The sequence below is a fragment of the Petromyzon marinus genome, chromosome 75 (genome assembly GCF_048934315.1).
Source record: "Petromyzon marinus isolate PM22_M1 ecotype Great Lakes invasive population chromosome 75, UKy_Petmar_22M1.pri1.0, whole genome shotgun sequence".
In the NCBI taxonomy this organism is placed as follows: Eukaryota; Metazoa; Chordata; class Hyperoartia; order Petromyzontiformes; family Petromyzontidae; genus Petromyzon; species Petromyzon marinus.
This window is the reverse complement of record NC_133741.1, coordinates 3,851,955-3,864,327: the sequence shown is the minus strand read 5'-3', so window position 1 is coordinate 3,864,327 and position 12,373 is coordinate 3,851,955. Positions and strand designations below refer to the sequence as shown.

Here is a 12,373-nt window from a genome sequence, read left to right as displayed (position 1 = left end):
TCTCTGTGTGGTGAGTCTGTGGGTCTCTGTGTGGTGGGTCTCTGTGTGGTGAGTCTGTGGCTCTCTGTGTGGTGAGTCTGTGGGTCTCTGTGTGGTGAGTCTGTGGGTCTCTGTGTGGTGAGTCTGTGTGTCTCTGTGTGATGAGTCTGTGGGTCTCTATGTGATGAGTCTGTGTGTCTCTGTTTGGTGAGTCTGTGTGTCTCTGTGTGGTGAGTCTGTGTGTCTCTGTGTGATGAGTCTGTGTGTCTCTGTGTGATGAGTCTGTGTGTCTCTGTGTGGTGAGTCTGTGTGTCTCTGTGTGGTGGGTCTCTGTGTGGTGAGTCTGTGGGTCTCTGTGTGGTGAGTCTGTGGGTCTCTGTGTGGTGAGTCTGTGGGTCTCTGTGTGGTGAGTCTGTGGGTCTCTGTGTGGTGAGTCTTTGTGTCTCTGTGTGATGAGTCTGTGGGTCTCTGTGTGGTGAGTCTGTGGGTCTCTGTGTGGTGAGTCTGTGTGTCTCTGTGTGGTGAGTCTGTGGGTCTCTGTGTGGTGAGTCTGTGTGTCTCTGTGTGGTGAGTCTGTGGGTCTCTGTGTGGTGAGTCTGTGGGTCTCTGTGTGGTGGGTTCTGTGTGGTGAGTCTGTGGGTCTCTGTGGTGAGTCTGTGGGTCTCTGTGGTGAGTCTGTGGGTCTCTGTGTGGTGAGTATGTGGGTCTCTGTGTGATGAGTCTATGGGTCTCTGTGTGGTGAGTCTATGGGTCTCTGTGTGGTGAGTCTGTGTGTCTCTGTGTGGTGAGTCTGTGGGTCTCTGTGTGGTGAGTCTGTGGGTCTCTGTGTGGTGAGTCTCTGGGTCTCTATGAGTGAGTATGTGGGTCTCTGTGTGGTGAGTCTGTGTGTCTCTGTGTGGTGAGTCTGTGTGTCTCTGTGTGGTGAGTCTGTGGGTCTATGTGGTGAGTCTGTGGGTCTCTGTGTGGTGAGTCTGTGTGTCTCTGTGTGGTGAGTCTGTGGGTCTCTGTGTGGTGAGTCTGTGGGTCTCTGTGTGGTGAGTCTGTGTGTCTTTGTGTGGTAAGTCTGTGTGTCTCTGTGTGGTGAGTCTGTGGGTCTATGTGGTGAGTCTGTGGGTCTCTGTGTGGTGAGTCTGTGTGTCTCTGTGTGGTGAGTCTGTGGGTCTCTGTGTGGTGAGTCTGTGGGTCTCTGTGTGGTGAGTCTGTGTGTCTTTGTGTGGTGAGTCTGTGTGTCTCTGTGTGGTGGGTCTCTGTGTGGTGAGTCTGTGGGTCTCTGTGTGGTGAGTCTGTGGGTCTCTGTGGTGAGTCTGTGGGTCTCTGTGTGGTGGGTCTCTGTGTGATGAGTCTGTGGGTGTCTGTGTGGTGAGTCTGTAGGTGTCTGTGAGGTGAGTCTGTGGGTCTCTGTGTGGTGAGTCTGTGGGTCTCTGTGGTGAGTCTCTGGGTCTCTGTGTGATGAGTCTCTGGGTCTCTGTGTGGTGAGTCTGTGGGTCTCTGTGTGGTGAGTCTGTGGGTCTCTGTGTGGTGAGTCTGTGGGTCTCTGTGTGGTGAGTCTGTGGGTCTCTGTTTGATGAGTCTGTGGCTCTCTGTGTGATGAGTCTGTGGGTCTCTGTGTGGTGAGTCTGTGGGTCTCTGTGTGGTGAGTCTATGGCTCTCTGTGTGATGAGTCTGTGGGTCTCTATGTGGTGAGTTTGTGGGTCTCTGTGTGATGAGTCTGTGGGTCTCTGTGTGGTGAGTCTGTGGGTCTCTGTGTGGTGGGTCTCTGTGTGGTGAGTCTGTGGCTCTCTGTGTGGTGAGTCTGTGGGTCTCTGTGTGGTGAGTCTATGGGTCTCTGTGTGATGAGTCTGTGGGTCTCTGTGTGGTGAGTCTGTGGGTCTCTGTGTGGTGAGTCTGTGGGTCTCTGTGTGGTGAGTCTGTGGGTCTCTGTGTGATGAGTCTGTGGGTCTCTGTGTGGTGAGTCTGTGGGTCTCTGTGTGGTGAGTCTGTGGGTCTCTGTGTGGTGAGTCTGTGGGTCTCTGTGTGGTGAGTCTGTGGGTCTCTGTGTGGTGAGTCTCTGGGTCTCTGTGTGATGAGTCTCTGGGTCTCTGTTTGATGAGTCTGTGGCTCTCTGTGTGATGAGTCTGTGGGTCTCTGTGTGGTGAGTCTGTGGGTCTCTGTGTGGTGAGTCTATGGCTCTCTGTGTGATGAGTCTCTGGGCCTCTATGTGGTGAGTTTGTGGGTCTCTGTGTGATGAGTCTGTGGGTCTCTGTGTGATGAGTCTGTGGGTCTCTGTGTGGTGGGTCTCTGTGTGGTGAGTCTGTGGCTCTCTGTGTGGTGAGTCTGTGGGTCTCTGTGTGGTGAGTCTGTGGGTCTCTGTGTGGTGAGTCTGTGTGTCTCTGTGTGATGAGTCTGTGGGTCTCTATGTGATGAGTCTGTGTGTCTCTGTGTGGTGAGTCTGTGTGTCTCTGTGTGATGAGTCTGTGTGTCTCTGTGTGGTGAGTCTGTGTGTCTCTGTGTGGTGGGTCTCTGTGTGGTGAGTCTGTGGGTCTCTGTGTGGTGAGTCTGTGGGTCTCTGTGTGGTGAGTCTTTGTGTCTCTGTGTGATGAGTCTGTGGGTCTCTGTGTGGTGAGTCTGTGGGTCTCTGTGTGGTGAGTCTGTGTGTCTCTGTGTGGTGAGTCTGTGGGTCTCTGTGTGGTGAGTCTGTGTGTCTCTGTGTGGTGAGTCTGTGGGTCTCTGTGTGGTGAGTCTGTGGGTCTCTGTGTGGTGGGTTCTGTGTGGTGAGTCTGTGGGTCTCTGTGGTGAGTCTGTGGGTCTCTGTGTGGTGAGTCTGTGTGTCTCTGTGTGGTGAGTCTGTGGGTCTCTGTGTGGTGAGTCTGTGGGTCTCTGTGTGGTGGGTTCTGTGTGGTGAGTCTGTGGGTCTCTGTGGTGAGTCTGTGGGTCTCTGTGGTGAGTCTGTGGGTCTCTGTGTGGTGAGTATGTGGGTCTCTGTGTGATGAGTCTATGGGTCTCTGTGTGGTGAGTCTATGGGTCTCTGTGTGGTGAGTCTCTGGGTCTCTATGAGTGAGTATGTGGGTCTCTGTGTGGTGAGTCTGTGGGTCTCTGTGTGGTGAGTCTGTGTGTCTCTGTGTGGTGAGTCTGTGTGTCTCTGTGTGGTGAGTCTGTGGGTCTATGTGGTGAGTCTGTGGGTCTCTGTGTGGTGAGTCTGTGTGTCTCTGTGTGGTGAGTCTGTGGGTCTCTGTGTGGTGAGTCTGTGGGTCTCTGTGTGGTGAGTCTGTGTGTCTTTGTGTGGTGAGTCTGTGTGTCTCTGTGTGGTGGGTCTCTGTGTGGTGAGTCTGTGGGTCTCTGTGTGGTGAGTCTGTGGGTCTCTGTGGTGAGTCTATGGCTCTCTGTGTGGTGAATCTGTGGGTCTCTGTGTGGTGAGTCTGTGGGTCTCTGTGTGGTGAGTCTGTGGGTCTCTGTGTGGTGGGTCTCTGTGTGATGAGTCTGTGGGTGTCTGTGTGGTGAGTCTGTAGGTGTCTGTGAGGTGAGTCTGTGGGTCTCTGTGTGGTGAGTCTGTGGGTCTCTGTGTGGTGAGTCTGTGTGTCTCTGTGTGATGAGTCTGTGGGTCTCTATGAGTGAGTCTGTGTGTCTCTGTGTATATACCGGCCATGTGTTCGCGTTCCCGCTCACTCTTGTGGCTGTCGATTAAACGCGATCCTGGCTGTTAAAACTATGAACCGGTAAACTGTCGTGTTTTACCCTCACCCACTCAGCCACCCACTCACACACTCAGCCACCTACTCAGCCACCCACTCAGCCACCCACTCAGCCACCCACTCAGCCAGCCACTCAGCCACCCACTCACCCACTCAGCCAGCTACTCAGCCACCCACTCACCCTCTCAGCCACCTACTCAGCCACCCACTCAGCCACCCACTCACCTACTCGGCTACCCCCTCAGCCACCCACTCAGCTACCCACTCACCCACTCACCTACTCAGCCACCCACTCAGCCACCCACTCAGCTACTCAGCCACCCAATCAGCCACCCACTCACCTACTCAGCCACCCACTCACCTACTCAGCCACCCACTCACCTACTCAGCTACCCACTCACCTACTCAGCCACCCACTCACCTACTCAGCCACCCACTCAGCTACCCACTCAGCCACCCACTTAGCTACCCACTCACCTACTCAGCTACCCACTCAGCTACTCAGTGACCCACTCAGCTACTCAGCTACCCACTCACCCACTCAGCTACCCACTCACCTCAGCTACCCACCCAGCTACTCACTCAGCTACTCAGCCACCCACTCACCCACTCAGCTACCCACTCAGCTACTCAGCTACCCACTCACCAACTCAGCCACCCACTCAGCTACCCACTCACCTACTCAGCCACCCACTCACCTACTCAGCTACCCACTCAACCACTCGCCCACCCACTCACCTACTCAGCCACCCACTCACCTACTCAGCCACCCACTCACCTACTCAGCCACCCACTCAGCTTCACAGCTACCCACTCACCTACTCAGCCACCCACTCACCCATTCAGCCACCCACTCACCAACTCAGCTACCCACTCACCAACTCAGCTACCCACTCACCTACTCAGCCACCCACTCAGCTACCCACTCACCTACACAGCTACCCACTCACCTACTCATCCACCCACTCACCCATTCAGCTACCCACTCACCAACTCAGCTACCCACTCACCTACTCAGCCACCCACTCAGCTACTCAGCTACCCACTCAGCCACCCACTCAGCTACCCACTCACCTACTCAGCTACCCACTCAGCCACCCACTCAGCTACTCAGCCACCCACTCAGCCACACACTCAGCCACCTACTCAGCTATCCACTCACCTACTCAGCCACCTACTCAGCCACCCACTCACCCACTCACCCACCCACTCAGCTACCTACTCAGCTACCCACTCAGCCACCCACTCACCTACTCAGCTACCTACCCACTCAGCCACCCACTCACCTCAGCTACCCACTCAGCCACCCACTCACCTACTCAGCCACCCACTCACCTACTCAGCCACCTACTCAGCCACCCACTCACCAACTCAGCTACCCACTCACCTACTCAGCCACCCAATCAGCTACCCACTCACCCACACAGCTACCCACTCACCTACTCAGCCACCCACTCACCCACTCAGCTACCCACTCACCAACTCAGCTACCCACTCACCTACTCAGCTACCCACTCAGCCACTCAGCTACCCACTCAGCCACCCACTCAGCCACCTACTCAGCCACCCACTCGGCTATCCACTCACCTACTCAGCCACCTACTCAGCTACCCACTCACCTACTCAGCCACCCACTCACCCACTCAGCTACCTACTCAGCTACTCAGCTACCCACTCAGCCACCCACTCACCTACTCAGCTACCTACTCACCTACCCACTCAGCCACCCACTCACCTCAGCTACCCAGCCACTCACCTACTCAGCCACCCACTCACCTACTCAGCCACCCACTCACCAACTCAGCTACCTACTCAGCTACCCACTCACCCACACAGCTACCCACTCACCTACTCAGCTACCCACTCACCAACTCAGCTACCCACTCACCTACTCAGCCACTCAGCTACCCACTCAGCTACCCACTCAGCCACTCAGCTACCCACTCAGCCACCCACTCAGCTACTCAGCCATCCACTCAGCTATTCACTCACCTACTTAGCCACCCACTCACCTACTCAGCCACCCACTCACCTACTCAGCCACCCACTCAGCTTCACAGCTACCCACTCACCTACTCAGCCACCCACTCACCCATTCAGCCACCCACTCACCAACTCAGCTACCCACTCACCAACTCAGCTACCCACTCACCTACTCAGCCACCCACTCAGCTACCCACTCACCTACACAGCTACCCACTCACCTACTCATCCACCCACTCACCCATTCAGCTACCCACTCACCAACTCAGCTACCCACTCACCTACTCAGCCACCCACTCAGCTACTCAGCTACCCACTCAGCCACCCACTCAGCTACCCACTCACCTACTCAGCTACCCACTCAGCCACCCACTCAGCTACTCAGCCACCCACTCAGCCACACACTCAGCCACCTACTCAGCTATCCACTCACCTACTCAGCCACCTACTCAGCCACCCATTCACCCACTCACCCACCCACTCAGCTACCTACTCAGCTACCCACTCAGCCACCCACTCACCTACTCAGCTACCTACCCACTCAGCCACCCACTCACCTCAGCTACCCACTCAGCCACCCACTCACCTACTCAGCCACCCACTCACCTACTCAGCCACCTACTCAGCCACCCACTCACCAACTCAGCTACCCACTCACCTACTCAGCCACCCAATCAGCTACCCACTCACCCACACAGCTACCCACTCACCTACTCAGCCACCCACTCACCCACTCAGCTACCCACTCACCAACTCAGCTACCCACTCACCTACTCAGCTACCCACTCAGCCACTCAGCTACCCACTCAGCCACCCACTCAGCCACCTACTCAGCCACCCACTCGGCTATCCACTCACCTACTCAGCCACCTACTCAGCTACTCAGCCACCCACTCACCCACTCAGCTACCTACTCAGCTACTCAGCTACCCACTCAGCCACCCACTCACCTACTCAGCTACCTACTCACCTACCCACTCAGCCACCCACTCACCTCAGCTACCCAGCCACCCACCTACTCAGCCACCCACTCACCTACTCAGCCACCCACTCACCAACTCAGCTACCTACTCAGCTACCCACTCACCCACACAGCTACCCACTCACCTACTCAGCTACCCACTCACCAACTCAGCTACCCACTCACCTACTCAGCCACTCAGCTACCCACTCAGCTACCCACTCAGCCACTCAGCTACCCACTCAGCCACCCACTCAGCTACTCAGCCATCCACTCAGCTATCCACTCACCTACTTAGCCACCCACTCACCTACTCAGTTACCCACTCACCTACTCAGCCACCCACTCACCCACTCAGCCACCCACTCACCCACTCAGCTATCCACTCACATACTCAGCTACCCACTCAGCCATGCACTCACCTACTCAGCTACTCACTCAGCCACCCGCACAGCCACCTACTCAGCCACCCACTCACCTACTCAGCCACCAAATCAGCCACCCACTCACCCACTCAGCCACCCACTCATCCACTCAGCTACCCACTCACCTACTCAGCTACCCACTCAGCCACCCACTCAGCTACCTACTCAGCTACCCACTCAGCCACCCACTCACCTACTCAGCTACCCACCCAGCTACTCAGCCACCCACTCAGCTACCCACTCAGCCACCCACTCAGCCACTCAGCTACCCACTCAGCCACGCACTCACCTACTCAGATACCCACTCACCCACCCACTCAGCTACTCAGCCACCCACTCAGCCACCCAATCAGCTACTCAGCCACCCACTCAGCCACCCACTCAGCCATCCACACAGCCACCCACTCAGCCACCTACTCAGCCACCCGCTCACCTACTCAGCCACCCACTCACCTACTCAGCTACCCACTCACCTACTCAGCTACCCACTCACCTACCCAGCTACCCACTCACCTACTCAGCTACCCACTCACCTACTCAACCACCCACTCACCTACTCAGCCACCCAATCAGCTACCCACTCACCTACTCAGCCACCCACTCACCTACTCAGCCACCCACTCACCCACTCAGCTACCCACTCACCTACTCAGCCACCCACTCAGCTACTCAGCCACCCACTCAGCCACATACTCAGCCACCCACACAGCCACCTACTCAGCCACCCACTCACCTCAGCTACCTACTCAGCTACCCACTCACCTACTCAGCTACCCACTCACCTACTCAGCCACCCACTCACCTACTCAGCCACCCAAACAGCTACCCACTCACCTACTCAGCCACCCACTCACCTACTCAGCCATCCACTCACCCACTCAGCTACCCACTCACCTACTCAGCCACCCACTCAGCTACTCAGCCACCCACTCAGCCACCCACTCAGCCACCCACACAGCCACCCACTCACCTACTCAGCTACCCACTCACCTACTCAGCCACCCACTCACCTACTCAGCCACCCACTCACCTACTCAGCTACCCACTCACCTACTCGGCTACCCACTCACCTACTCAGCCACCCAATCAGCTACCCACTCACCTACTCAGCCACCCACTCGCCTACTCAGCCACCCACTCACCTCCTCAGCTACCCACTCACCTACTCAGCCACCCACTCAGCCACCCAATCAGCCACCCACTCACCTACTCAGCCACCCACTCACCTACTCAGCTACCCACTCACCTACTCAGCTACTCAGCCACCCACTCACCTACTCAGCTACCCACTCACCTACTCAGATACCCACTCACCTACTCAGCTACCCACTAGCCTACTCAGCTACCCACTCACCTACTCAGCTACCCACTCACCTACTCAGCTACCCACTAGCCTACTCAGCTACCCACTCACCTACTCAGCTACCCACTCACCTACTCAGCCACCCACTCACCTACTCAGCTACCTACTCAGCTACCCACTCACCTACTCAGCTACCCACTCACCTACTCAGCTACCCACTCACCTACTCAGCTACCCACTCACCTACTCAGCTACCCACTCAGCCACCCACTCAACTACCCACTCACCTACTCAGCTACCCACTCACCTACTCAGCCACCCACTCACCTACTCAGCTACCCACTCACCTACTCAGCTACCCACTCAGCCACCCACTCACCTACTCAGCTACCCACTCACCTACTCAGCTACCCACTCAGCTACTCAGCCACCCACTCAGCTACTCAGCCACCCACTCAGCCACCCACACAGCCACCTACTCAGCCACCCACTCACCTACTCAGCTACCCACTCACCTACTCAGCTACCCACTCAGCCACCTACTCAGCTACCCACTCACCTACTCAGCTACCCACTCAGCTACCCACTCAGCCACCCACTCAGCCACCCACTCACCTACTCAGCTAACCACTCACCTACTCAGCCACCCACTCACCTACTCAGCTACCCACTCACCTACTCAGCTACCCACTCAGCCACCCACTCACCTACTCAGCTACCCACTCACCTACTCAGCCACCCACTCACCCACTCAGCCACCCACTCACCCACTCAGCTATCCACTCACATACTCAGCTACCCACTCAGCCATGCACTCACCTACTCAGCTACTCACTCAGCCACCCGCACAGCCACCTACTCAGCCACCCACTCACCTACTCAGCCACCAAATCAGCCACCCACTCACCCACTCAGCCACCCACTCATCCACTCAGCTACCCACTCACCTACTCAGCTACCCACTCAGCCACCCACTCAGCTACCTACTCAGCTACCCACTCAGCCACCCACTCACCTACTCAGCTACCCACCCAGCTACTCAGCCACCCACTCAGCTACCCACTCAGCCACCCACTCAGCCACTCAGCTACCCACTCAGCCACGCACTCACCTACTCAGATACCCACTCACCCACCCACTCAGCTACTCAGCCACCCACTCAGCCACCCAATCAGCTACTCAGCCACCCACTCAGCCACCCACTCAGCCATCCACACAGCCACCCACTCAGCCACCTACTCAGCCACCCGCTCACCTACTCAGCCACCCACTCACCTACTCAGCTACCCACTCACCTACTCAGCTACCCACTCACCTACCCAGCTACCCACTCACCTACTCAGCTACCCACTCACCTACTCAACCACCCACTCACCTACTCAGCCACCCAATCAGCTACCCACTCACCTACTCAGCCACCCACTCACCTACTCAGCCACCCACTCACCCACTCAGCTACCCACTCACCTACTCAGCCACCCACTCAGCTACTCAGCCACCCACTCAGCCACATACTCAGCCACCCACACAGCCACCTACTCAGCCACCCACTCACCTCAGCTACCTACTCAGCTACCCACTCACCTACTCAGCTACCCACTCACCTACTCAGCCACCCACTCACCTACTCAGCCACCCAAACAGCTACCCACTCACCTACTCAGCCACCCACTCACCTACTCAGCCACCCACTCACCCACTCAGCTACCCACTCACCTACTCAGCCACCCACTCACCTACTCAGCCACCCACTCACCTACTCAGCCACCCACTCACCCACTCAGCTACCCACTCACCTACTCAGCCACCCACTCACCTACTCAGCTACCCACTCAGCCACCCACTCACCTACTCAGCTACCTACCCACTCAGCCACCCACTCACCTCAGCTACCCACTCAGCCACCCACTCACCTACTCAGCCACCCACTCACCTACTCAGCCACCTACTCAGCCACCCACTCACCAACTCAGCTACCCACTCACCTACTCAGCCACCCAATCAGCTACCCACTCACCCACACAGCTACCCACTCACCTACTCAGCCACCCACTCACCCACTCAGCTACCCACTCACCAACTCAGCTACCCACTCACCTACTCAGCTACCCACTCAGCCACTCAGCTACCCACTCAGCCACCCACTCAGCCACCTACTCAGCCACCCACTCGGCTATCCACTCACCTACTCAGCCACCTACTCAGCTACCCACTCACCTACTCAGCCACCCACTCACCCACTCAGCTACCTACTCAGCTACTCAGCTACCCACTCAGCCACCCACTCACCTACTCAGCTACCTACTCACCTACCCACTCAGCCACCCACTCACCTCAGCTACCCAGCCACTCACCTACTCAGCCACCCACTCACCTACTCAGCCACCCACTCACCAACTCAGCTACCTACTCAGCTACCCACTCACCCACACAGCTACCCACTCACCTACTCAGCTACCCACTCACCAACTCAGCTACCCACTCACCTACTCAGCCACTCAGCTACCCACTCAGCTACCCACTCAGCCACTCAGCTACCCACTCAGCCACCCACTCAGCTACTCAGCCATCCACTCAGCTATTCACTCACCTACTTAGCCACCCACTCACCTACTCAGCCACCCACTCACCTACTCAGCCACCCACTCAGCTTCACAGCTACCCACTCACCTACTCAGCCACCCACTCACCCATTCAGCCACCCACTCACCAACTCAGCTACCCACTCACCAACTCAGCTACCCACTCACCTACTCAGCCACCCACTCAGCTACCCACTCACCTACACAGCTACCCACTCACCTACTCATCCACCCACTCACCCATTCAGCTACCCACTCACCAACTCAGCTACCCACTCACCTACTCAGCCACCCACTCAGCTACTCAGCTACCCACTCAGCCACCCACTCAGCTACCCACTCACCTACTCAGCTACCCACTCAGCCACCCACTCAGCTACTCAGCCACCCACTCAGCCACACACTCAGCCACCTACTCAGCTATCCACTCACCTACTCAGCCACCTACTCAGCCACCCATTCACCCACTCACCCACCCACTCAGCTACCTACTCAGCTACCCACTCAGCCACCCACTCACCTACTCAGCTACCTACCCACTCAGCCACCCACTCACCTCAGCTACCCACTCAGCCACCCACTCACCTACTCAGCCACCCACTCACCTACTCAGCCACCTACTCAGCCACCCACTCACCAACTCAGCTACCCACTCACCTACTCAGCCACCCAATCAGCTACCCACTCACCCACACAGCTACCCACTCACCTACTCAGCCACCCACTCACCCACTCAGCTACCCACTCACCAACTCAGCTACCCACTCACCTACTCAGCTACCCACTCAGCCACTCAGCTACCCACTCAGCCACCCACTCAGCCACCTACTCAGCCACCCACTCGGCTATCCACTCACCTACTCAGCCACCTACTCAGCTACTCAGCCACCCACTCACCCACTCAGCTACCTACTCAGCTACTCAGCTACCCACTCAGCCACCCACTCACCTACTCAGCTACCTACTCACCTACCCACTCAGCCACCCACTCACCTCAGCTACCCAGCCACCCACCTACTCAGCCACCCACTCACCTACTCAGCCACCCACTCACCAACTCAGCTACCTACTCAGCTACCCACTCACCCACACAGCTACCCACTCACCTACTCAGCTACCCACTCACCAACTCAGCTACCCACTCACCTACTCAGCCACTCAGCTACCCACTCAGCTACCCACTCAGCCACTCAGCTACCCACTCAGCCACCCACTCAGCTACTCAGCCATCCACTCAGCTATCCACTCACCTACTTAGCCACCCACTCACCTACTCAGTTACCCACTCACCTACTCAGCCACCCACTCACCCACTCAGCCACCCACTCACCCACTCAGCTATCCACTCACATACTCAGCTACCCACTCAGCCATGCACTCACCTACTCAGCTACTCACTCAGCCACCCGCACAGCCACCTACTCAGCCACCCACTCACCTACTCAGCCACCAAATCAGCCACCCACTCACCC

General features: G+C 57.1%; 1 protein-coding gene across 2 annotated transcripts in view; it reads left to right on the top strand.

The window, feature by feature from the left end:
- The window catches only part of LOC142907139 (uncharacterized), a 55,088-nt gene extending 51,424 nt beyond the window's left edge, over positions 1-3,664 (top strand). For both annotated transcript variants that reach the window (XM_076056291.1, XM_076056290.1), the window contains exon 6: positions 1-3,664. This exon is cut by the window's left edge and continues 2,785 nt beyond it. The gene's annotated coding sequence lies outside the window, so the exon portion shown is untranslated.
- The last annotated feature ends 8,709 nt before the right edge of the window (positions 3,665-12,373 follow it).